Source organism: Ambystoma mexicanum, chromosome 3p (genome assembly GCF_040938575.1).
Source record: "Ambystoma mexicanum isolate Mex_15411 chromosome 3p, UKY_AmexF1_1, whole genome shotgun sequence".
Taxonomy (NCBI): Eukaryota; Metazoa; Chordata; class Amphibia; order Caudata; family Ambystomatidae; genus Ambystoma; species Ambystoma mexicanum.
Genome location: NC_090925.1, coordinates 43,925,402 through 43,937,014, shown reverse-complemented (window position 1 = coordinate 43,937,014; position 11,613 = coordinate 43,925,402).

Genomic DNA, 11,613 nt, shown 5'->3' with positions numbered 1-11,613 from the left:
GGGCTTAGTTGCCCCACCTGATGTGAAGTATCCAATTATTTCTCTTCACTACTCTATACAGATATAACACCTATGCTTAGTTATTCACTTACAACCAATCCCGCTTCCCGATAGATTTTAGAAGTTTGCCACATAGGATGACGTTGGTAATGATGCAGGTCAGTACGTCAGCTATGACCATTTTAGGGTTTAAGAACCCAGCGTTTTTATGAAGTGATTGAGAGTTGAGTATCAAGTGATTGCTGATGTCCGTTGTACTCCCTGTTTTAGTTACTGCCATTAAAACAGACAAACTTTTTACCAAGCTATTTGTGGCGTCTGAATTATTGATGTTTGATTAAAATCTGCATCCCCATCCATCTCAAGGGTATTGCTAATCATCTTAAAGGACAGGAAGTCACCAGTTCAGCGTTATGAAGACGCAATAACAGACAGTCAAGACCTGCATGGCTGATTGAATTGACCCTAACACGTACCACCTTTATCCACAAGGGATGGCAGTCTATTGGTCCAGTCCAGTCCGTCCGACTTCCATCATTGGGTGCTGCGGGGCTCATCGTCTTCTCATGTTGAAGGTCAGAAAAAAAATGAATATACTCCTATTATATCGCTTGTTTTATCGCTCGATGGACACAAAGGATGTTATGGGGCACTCTAACATTCACACACACACACACATTTCACTCACTCCCTCCGTGCCATATGGCTCCAAGGACTCCACCCTCATTTTTAACTATAATGTATCCCTCCCAGCACTTCGCAATACACATCACAGAACTGTCAATTCACTGATATGCCCTCTCCGTCCTCTTTGAACATTTCAGGACTTTTTACTTTTGTGGTTGTTGGTCAAAGGGCATCTGGTGCCATGGAATTCAGATGTCCTAGGATTTAGTCAGTTATATGGGCTCCAGTTTGTGGTCACCCAGGAGTTAGCTGGGTCATGCTTTGTACAGTATGAGATAACATGCACACCAGGCGGCAGTCTCTGATCGCGGCCTTGTATGGAACATTCCTCTTGGGTAAAAAACACATCTTTGCAACACTGTTAGAACAATGAATAAAAGTTGTGGCAGTGGGGTGTAAACTGTCTTCCTGGGAAGTCAGGTATCAATGGTCTCATGAAATTGATTGATTGATTGATTGATTTATTTATTTATAGAGCGCCTTACACCAAGGCGCTGTACAATGGAACAACTTAATACAAAGAACAACAACAAAAAACATTGGGAGCAAAAATGACATCTTGAATCATTCTACAACAAAACAGTGCAAATAGCAATTAACTGAGGGGGAGGGGAAGTTGAGTGGGAATAGGATTGGTAATATGGCCCAGTGCAATCAATGCCGCATTTACCATGCAGGCCTTCCCTTCTACCTATGATTACTAATATCTATGAAAAATAGCGATGCTGCTCGCTCTTCGGGCCACATCATGCAATGAGACTATATTTGATTATATTAAAATGGGATCATGTTAAACAGGAAGGTGTCCCTTTAACTGTGCCCCCTCCCCCTGGCACATCACAGTGACTTGAATGTATCTCGCCTCACTTTAAAGCGCCTAGGTTGGGGAACGGTGTTGTCCCCTTCCCAACATTCCCCCCTTTCATTACTTCTAAAGTAACAAATTCTGGAATGCTTTGGCGCTCTGGCTACCCGTCTCTGCATCTACATATGGCAGAGTCCCCTTTATTGGCACCCAGGCCCTACACACTGAACGCAAACTCTCCCACCTACGCGCATACTCTTCAGGTGACCAAGTCATATAAATGCATCCCCCCTGTCAGATCCATCCAAACCTCTGTGTAATTCTCTAGGTCAGGGGGTGGGGAAATGATAGTGTGGTATAGAGGATCAACTTCATAGTCACTTGGGATGGGGAACATTTATACTTCGGGACACCCTGTGTAAAATCAGTATGTACGTCAATATTTGTTGTTTCACAAGGTGCTTTTGGAACCCCAATTGATACCATCATTCTTGCACTATCAGGTGCCACAGTAACACAGCATTGAAGGACCAGTTGACAAATGCAGAAAATAACCACACAATTATGGGCATTAACATGCTCACAATCACTCCTAGGCATGACAGGGCCCAGTTAAATGACAAAGTTAGCCAATCACTTTCCTGTATTCCTCCCTCCTCCTTCATGCGGACACCCAAGACATGGACAGCCGCAATGATGTGGGATAATGATGCCTTCTCTGTGTCCTCTGGAGGCATGAATGTACAGCAGTAATCACCAAATGTTTTGCAAACCCCACCCTACATCGTTGTTAACATGTCCAGCACGTAACAATTTTGCTTCGTCACAAGTCTCAATGCCCGCAACTCGACCTTGATTACGTTGAACCCATTCTCTGTCTCATTTGCGAGCTGGACCAGTTCCCACCTCACTATTTGCAACCACTTAGAATTGGCTGCAGCCTGCACTCCTGGCAAGAGTAAAGATGAGAGAAAGGATTCTGCTGAGCTGAAAAGCCTGTATTCTTCAGTTATTTCAGCAAGCAATGTGGAAGGGTCTTCGGATAGGTAATTCAATCTTTTCATCCTCTGCGGTTGTTGGAACTGTTCTTTTCCTAGCAGGATGTGGGGCTCTTGTGTGGGTACCAAGCTCTTATCTTCATATTTTTTGACTGTGGGGAAACTCGTTGGCCCCTCTGCAGGCAGTACGCCCCATTCAGGCGTTCTTTTGGGATTACTAATAGCGCTGATTGCAATGTGGCCAGTGAACAACAGCCCCTCCATAATGGTGGGAGGTGCAAGTAAGCTTCTTGGCCAGCAAACAACAGCCCTTCCATGATGTTGGGAGGTTAAAGTAAGCTTGTCGGCCACAGACCCAGCAGTAATCCATACGAATCGCTGTTCCTTTCTTCATGTCTGTGATCAAGAGAGTTTTATTGCAGTGTTCATTTGTTCCAACAAAGACTGTGCCCTTGCTGTGGAAACAGAGTCTATATTCTTTTTGCTTGTGCACTCGCATCGGCTTTTCCATTGTTCTAATCCATGTCAGCTTTGTCATGTACTATGTCCAGATTTGCGCACAGAAAGTGACCTCTCGTGATTTCCTTTCCTTGCTATATGTTACCATTCCCTGCCAAGCAAGTTATTGTGATTTTGTGCCAGTTGTTATTGACATGTTGCCGCCCTTTTACCATCAGATAGGGTAGCTCCACACACTTCATTTTTTTGGGTCTTTATTGCACTTTACAAAGTCTGGGCCCACCATTTGCAATTGCACACTATGTGCCTTGGACGTTCCTTTTATTCTGATTCGCGCAAGATGAGATCACCGGCAGGCGAAGCCGCAGAGGAGCGAAGGCCAGGAGAAAAGGCCAAGCTCCCTCTCTGCAGCTCCACTGCGAGGGACTCACCAACTGATCCCTCATCCATCAGCTGCCTGCACGAAGAGGATCGTGCCATTGGCAGCAGTCGCACACGAGTGCACAGAGATTCCGTCAGCCCTACAGCGGCGCTCCACACCAGCATCAGCTGGTCGCCTTGCCGCCGCAGCACCGGAGTGCTCATCTGTACCCCATACAGTTTCCACTGACCCCGAATTACACGGACAGGCCAAGATGGCCGCCGCCGTGGCCACCACAACACCAAGGAAACTCCAAGCCTCCGCCGAGGCCCGCAATTGGTCCCCTGCTCCTGCTCGCCCCTCCCCTCCTGCCTCTAATGGAGGGGGGGCTCACCGGCAGGCAAAGCCGCAGAGGTGCGAAGGCCAGGAGAAAAGGCCAAGCTCCCTCTCTGCAGCTCCGCTGCGAGGGACTCACCAGCTGATCCCTCATTCATCAGCTGCCTGCACGAAGAGGATCGTGCCATTGGCAGCAGTCGCACACGAATGCACAGAGATTCCGTCAGCTCTACAGCGGCGCTCCACACCAGCATCAGCTGGTCGCCTTGCCGCCACAGCACCGGAGTGCTCATCTGTGCCCCATACAGTCTCCACTGACCCCGAATTACACGGACAGGCCAAAATGGCCGCCGCCATGGCCACCACAACACCAAGGAAACTCCAAGCCTCCGCCGAGGCCCGCAATTGGTCCCCTGCTCCTGCTCGCCCCTCCCCTCCTGCCTCTAATGGAGGGGGGGCTCACTGGCAGGTGAAGCCGCAGAGGAGCGAAGGCCAGGAGAAAAGGCCAAGCTCCCTCTCTGAAGCTCTCCGCTGCTCGACGATGCGGATGGTGCCTCCAGGCACGCACAGGCCAACACAAGGTAAGGCCACCAGCCTACTCGCCTATCAGTCTCACCCACCACGTGTTCCCACTCAGGTCACTGCTATGCGCAAAACGTATTGCCACCACAGGAATGCACGACTACAATCACGCACCCTGCCTAGCATTCCTCTCACCTACACTCCGAACATAGGGTACCGGAATACAAGGGTTGGCATGAGGAGCCAGCCTCTAAGCACCACGCGCTGCTTCACTAAGGCCAACCCCAGCACTAATAATGCCACTCACTCGGAGGCAACGTTACGACAGACTCCCAATGCCCATAACAACAAACAAGGCCTCATGGATGCCACAAACAATTGTACTTCTATTAACACTAACTTTGCACCTATGCTAAAGCATAAACCCACTGGCTCTCCCTTGCCCACTGCCCATGCTGATGCCGCCCCCACTGCTAATCAATGTACTATGCCGCCTAATGCCATGCATACTGCCCATGCTGATGCCGCCCCCACTGCTAATCAATGTACTATGTTGCCTAATGCCATGCATACTGCCCATGCTGATGCCGCCCCTTTGTTAATCAATGTACTATGTTACCTAATGCCATGCATACTGCCCATACTGATGCCGCCCCCACTGCTAATCAATGTACTATGTCACCTAATGCCATGCATACTGCCCATGCTGATGCCGCCCCCACTGCTAATCAATGTACTATGTCGCCTAATGCCATGCATACTGCCCATGCCGCCCCCATATCCCCCTCTCACTCCACCCCACCTGCCACTACCGAGCCATGCATCACCCCGGCCAGCCCACCCACCGCCACACCGCTCTCTGCATACACACTCAGATGTGCACTCATCAATGCCCGATCAATACCCGCACACGCACTCGACGTCAATGACTTGCTCATCAAGGATGACCTCGACCTCCTCATCCTCACTGAAACCTGGTTCAACGAAGCGTCAGGCCCAGCCCTATCCCTGGCCATCCCTCCTGGGTACTCCATCTTTAGGAAAGACCGCACCTTGCTGAAAGGTGGAGGTGTTGCTCTCATCTCCAAGGAATCCCTTATCATCAGAGAAGCTGGAGGCTCGCTTGACACTAACTGCGACTACCTCCCTCTAAAAATTGACGCCTCTCCCAACTGCACCATCTCCCTGCATATTGTTTACAGACCCCCAGGCTCATTCCCTGACTTCCAGGACACCCTTATTCACGCTCTGTCCAACAACATCAAAAAAACTTCACGGGTTTTACTCCTGGGCGACCTCAACCTAGGGCTTAACGACCCCAAGGACCCCCCGGCGAATTCCCTCAAGAAAGCCCTGTCCAACCTCGGCTTCACACACTCCATCTCTGGGCCCACTCATGTAAAAGGGCGCACCCTCGACTGGATTAGTCATCACAACTGCTCCATTCTCATCACTGCCAACACCCCCATCCCTTGGTCGGACCACCACTACATCCAATTCACCCTCGTAACCAGGAAAGTGGCCCTCGCCCCCCCACCGAGCCCAGCAACCTACACCAGGAGCTCTCGCCTTCTCACGGCTGAGAATCTAGCACCCTACCTCCTCAACCCTGCCCTCCAGGCTCCCTCCTCTAACAACCCCGAAACCTTAGCTGACACCTTTAAGGACATCATCACGTCAGCCGTTGACACTATTGCTCCACTGACCCTAAAAAACGCAAAAAAAGCCAAACATGCCAACTCATGGTTCTCCAAAGAACTTCGTGAACAACGTGCGCAAAAAAGGACGGCCCTCTCCGCCTGGAAAGCCAGCCCCTCTGAGGCCACCAAACTGAAGTTCAAAACAATCACCAAATCCTATAAGACTAACATTACTTTAGCGAAGGCCGCCTCCTTCAATACCAGGATCGCTGAAGCCAAGTCAGGGTCCAAGGAACTATTCACCATCTTTAGGGAACTCGAAAAACCATCTGCCCCCCCATCAATCATCAAAGAAGACAACAGCATTCAGTCGGCCATGCTCGACAAGCTCAACACCCTCCAAACAAAAATCGGCGGCCACCAAAAAGCCCTATCCAACCTCATAGCCAAATTGCACGCTGAGTCACCCATCAGGACCAGCGCCTCCCCTCTATTTGAATTCAAAGATGTCACCGAGCAAGAGGTCATTACCCTGCTCAACTCCATCAAACCCTCCAATTGCAAGGGCGACGCCTGCCCAGCTAGTCTCATCAAAGACTCAGCACCCATTTTAGCCCCCTTCCTCACAGCTTTTATCAATTCCTCCTTCCAGTCAGGCCACGTCCCACCCGGACTCAAGGAAGCTTGGGTGCACCCGCTCCTTAAAAAACCCTCTCTTGACCCCACAGTCCCTGGCTACTACATACCGATTACCACTGTACCCTTCCTCCTCAAAATCCTGGACAAAGCAGCTTACCTGCAAGTCCAGAAGTTCCTAGAGGATAACCGGCTCCTAGGCCTGCGGCAATCTGGATTCCGCCCACGGCACGGGACCGAGACGGCCCTCCTAGACCTTAAGAATCAAATGGACGATCTTAGAGATGCAAGCAAACCTGCCCTCCTATTGCTCCTTGATCTATCCGCGGCCTTTGATCTCGTGGACCACAACACTTTGTGCCACCATCTAGCCACCCAAGCCAACTTCTCCCCGAAAGCCTGTCAATGGATCACCTCCTTCCTCAAAGAAAGGGCCATGAAAGTCTTCTCGGAGTCTGCATCCGCCACCCCGAGCCTCCTCACTTGCGGTGTTCCCCAGGGGTCCTGTATAGGGGTCCTGTATAGCTCTGACGCTCTACAACCTCATCACAAGGCCTCTGTTCAGTATCCTGGACTCCCTCGGCATATCCTACACCAATTACGCGGATGACACACAGGTACTCATCCCACTCACGGGCGACTACCTAGCTGACACCAACACCCTCACCACTATCTACTCCACCATCCAGTCGTGGATAGCAGAAAATTGGCTCTGCCTCAACAGTGACAAAACTGAACTCCTCCTCATTGGATCACCATTCACACTGGGCAACCTTGGAGACCAGTACTCATCCTTCACCATCGACAACATTCCTATCAAGGTCTCAAACTATGTAAAGACCCTCGGAGTCTATCTCGACTCCGACCTCTCAATGGACAGATAGGTCAATGCTATCGCCACCTCCTCAGCCTACTAAGCTAAAATCCTCAATGCGGCAAGACCCTTCCTGGCCCGCCACAATTGTCTCACTATTGCCAGGGCAATTATTGGGTCAAGCCTAGACTATTGCAATGCCCTCCTAGCTGGGACCTCCAGCAAAAACATTGCCAAACTGCAGCTAGCTCAAAATAATGTGCTGAGGGCAGCCACAGGTACCGCCAGAAGAGACCACATCTCTGAAATCAGAAGGCAAGCCCACTGGCTCCCTGTCAAACAGAGAATTATCTTCAAAACGCTTACCCACAAATGCCTCCACGACCTCGCCCCGCCCTACCTGACCGACAGAATCACCAGGCATACGGCCACCAGACCCTTAAGATCACACTATGTCAACACGATTGTCACACCCACCTCACGAAAGGTGCGAGCTGGAGGCTTCAGCTTCCCCACCCAAGCAGCCACGCACTGGAACGCCCTGCCACCTCACCTAAGACAGATTGAATCACACCTAGCCTTCCGCAAGGCTATTAAAACTAAACTCTTTGTCTGAAAGAATATCCATCATGAGTTGGCTCAACAGTTCCTTGCATTTTGTTCCGTTTAACAATGCCTTGCATGTTTGTTCCTTTACCTGCAACCAAGAGCCCACTGGGCACCCCCTGTAAATTGAATCTTCGCATTTTCTGTAACAGCGCCTCGATGCCTTATGGGCTGCAAGCGCGCTTTATAAGTGCAAAAAATAAAATAAATAAAAATGAACTAGGCATTGTGCCTCTATAATTGGGACTGCTGTGGTACTAACACATTGGTATCCCCTGACGTGTGTGGAATGAGTGAACACACATAACAGCTCCCATTCACTGCATTTCTCCCCACACCACTCATATCAGAGTACCATGAATTAGTGAACTCAGGGTGATGAATATCCTCGATCACATCAAAACTCAGCCCTTGATACGTGTCATACTTTTGTAGTACTTCTCTCTTCATTCTTCTATACACATTATCACAGATGGCCGCTTTATCACATTGGATCATTTCATAGTGGTAGACAATCCCCTACTTGTTACAACCAACATATTCTCTTGTTTCCTCCACGGACATATTATGCATATTAGAGTCATTAATTTAATTTCCATTATTATCATTAGTGCTGATATATGTAAATCCACTTGTATTTATTAACATTTATATGCATCATTCCATTTGGATTATAAACAATCCTATTTCCCCCATTCCCCTCTTTATAGGACCTCCCGCATAATACCCTCCTCCAATACACTCCCGATAGTATTAGCAATATCACACACAGTCCTCCAGCAATAACTGACCCACAACAATAGATATAGGTCCACATTCTCTCATTCGTGTGTCTGCGCCTCGAGTCTCTACTTAACAAATTATTTACATTAGCTGCATCAATTTTCTTCTTTCCTGAAATAGAAGCACAGGCACACAAAACAACGAAAAGGGAGAAACATACAAAATGTACTTTGTACACAAAAGAAGAAGGAACAACAGAGTGAGAGAGAAAGAAAGAGAAAAGAAAAGAAAGCACTCCTAGAAAAAAGAAAAATCTGGAGCTAGCAGCTGAGCTTTGGCCTGCCACTTGAGCATGCCACCACACCTGTATCGCCCCTGGACAGGTCGGTGAAATAATCGGGGTACAAGTACTGTTACCCCTCATTTTACAATAACTGATGCACCAGTGTGGTCTCTGGGGATGCCCTACGGACGTCAGAGAGATGAACCCAGTAGTGCAATTCTTTGACGTTCACTGCAGGGAGAGTACAGAACACCACCTCGTAAGGCCCATGGAACCAATGGTTATTCCGTCTGCGTACAAAATTGCAGACATAAATTAAGTCCCCGGGCAGCAGTGGTCGTGTGGTGAAATGCTTGGGGTCCGTCACCATAGTATTCTCAGCATCCAGCCTCTCTGTTGTCACAATCCTGGGAGGTGCAACCCGAGTGAGTGTAGACAAATATTCTTTGAACTTCTCTCCTAACACTGCTGCAGACCTATGTTTGTCAGAGGCCCTTCTTACAGGGGATATGGAAGTATACATATGCCAGCCAGTGACCACTTCATGGGGTGACAAATGGTGGTCTTTGTTTGGCTGCATGCTAAAAGTGAATAGGGCCTAGGGCAAACAGTATACTCAGTTTTTCGTCAACGTGGTACACAGTTTTCATAACTTACTTGTAAGGAGCCCATTAATTCTCTCCACAATGCCATTGGCCTATGGGTGATAACTCAAACATATCCAATGCTTGATGCCAAGTAGTGCTTTAACATGTTGAAATAATGCTTTTAAAATGTGTGTCATTATCTGACCTTAAAACTCCACACACACCCCATTGAAGAAAAACTGTGATGTCTGTAGTGTCATCCCTGTACTGAAACTCTGACACGTGGTGCAATGTATGACCATTTCTGTAATGCTTTCCTGGACATTTGGTATAAACGATTCCTCCTGAATGTCTGTGGCTATGTGCTGCTTCGAACTGTGGGATGGAATGCTACCACTAACAGCTCCTGGGGTATTACTGTCTTCCCAGAGCTCTCCTGCCTCCATAACAGATACATTAGTTATTGTTTACAGCCTCTCCATAACCACAACTCTTTCTCCCTTTGAGGTGCCCCTCCTTGTAGCTTGATAATCTGGGAGATAGGCAACGCTGTGTAAGGTGCTGGATGTTCACTTGTGGGTGGGGCAGTGACAACATACTCAGTGCATATTTCCTTTGGCAGATACGTCACCATTTTGGCAGCCACATTGGCGGATGAGTTCCCCATCTATATTTCGTATGTCCCATTAGTTTTGGCAGCACACTTAATGACCACCATGGCAGATGGCTGTGATAATGCTTCTATCAGCATTTCAAAAAATGGTGCATGCTGCACTGGGCATCCATCTGCCCTCCAAAACCCCCTCCTCTTCCAGTGGGATATACTGGCATGTAGCGTTGTTGTAACGTATACAGAGTCAGAATATGTTGTGACATGACACCCTTGTGACGCTCTCAGTGCTTCAATGAGCACCACAAGTTCTGACGCTTGTGCAGAATAATGCATAGACAACCTTTTCATGACCACCCTTTTGTACTTCCCATCCTCAGGTTGTACCACTGCTGTGCCAGTCCATCTCTGCCCACCTTTGTGATCAATTGTGGATGACCTGTCAACAAAGAGTCTCTCACCCTCTGTCAATGCACAGTCCCTTGCTTTTGGAGTGTCATCCTCCTCCCCCTTGTATGTGGCACAGTCATTCGCCATCAAATCCTCTGTAGTAGGCATGTCCATCAAAAAGGTAGCAGGGTTCACTGTTTTACACCAAACCAAATGGGTATGGGGTTTAGAAATAATGATCTTGTATGCCAACGACCTTTGTGTACTCAGGAGAGATTTTGACCTTTCTAGAATGGCAAACAAAGAATGTTCCAGATACAACATAACTGAACATCACATTACAATTATAGAACTCTTCTCTATTGCAAAAGCAGCAGCTGCTATACCGTGTATGCACAGGGACTGCTTTTGCATCGTTGCATCCAAAGTGCTGGTATAATAGGCCAATTAATTATGACCCATAGTGCTTTTCTGCGTCAACACCACTGTCATGAGTTGACCATCAGAATGTGAAAACAAATGCAATTCCTGTGTATAATCTGGAGTGGTCAGTACAGGTGCCAAACAAATCACTTCTTTTAAGTCGTAAAACTGTCTGCTCATCTCAGCCATCCAATGTAACTTATGGTCCTTTGTTTTTTGTGCTTCCTGAAGGGCCTGTTGAAGGATCCAAGCCCTGCAGTAATTACACAGGCACAGAAACGTCTGTATCTCTTTAACTGAGGCAGGTCTGGGGGTGGCATGTAATGATGCTGCCCTGTCGGGTAGTATTCTCTTATCATTCACCGAGATGAACTGCCCCACATAGATTACTTCCTGTTGGCAATATTGCAATTTGGCCTTGTCAACCTTGTACCCCTTATAGCCCAGCCATTGGAGGAGTGCAATGGAGTCCCTTCGGCAGTGCTGTTCACTGTCACTACACACTAGCAAATCATCCACGTACTGGATAATTGTGCTAGGCACCTGAATATTCCCAAGATTGGCATGTAGAATTCTGTTAAATATGCTTGGGTTCTCGCAGTACCCTTGAGGTAATTCAGTGTGTTCGAACCGCATCTGGCCCTGTGTAAATGCCCAGGGAAGTAGATTGCATGATGATTCACTGGTTCATAAGGGCCTGCATTGTTTTTCTAATACCCTCCTCCTGTATCGA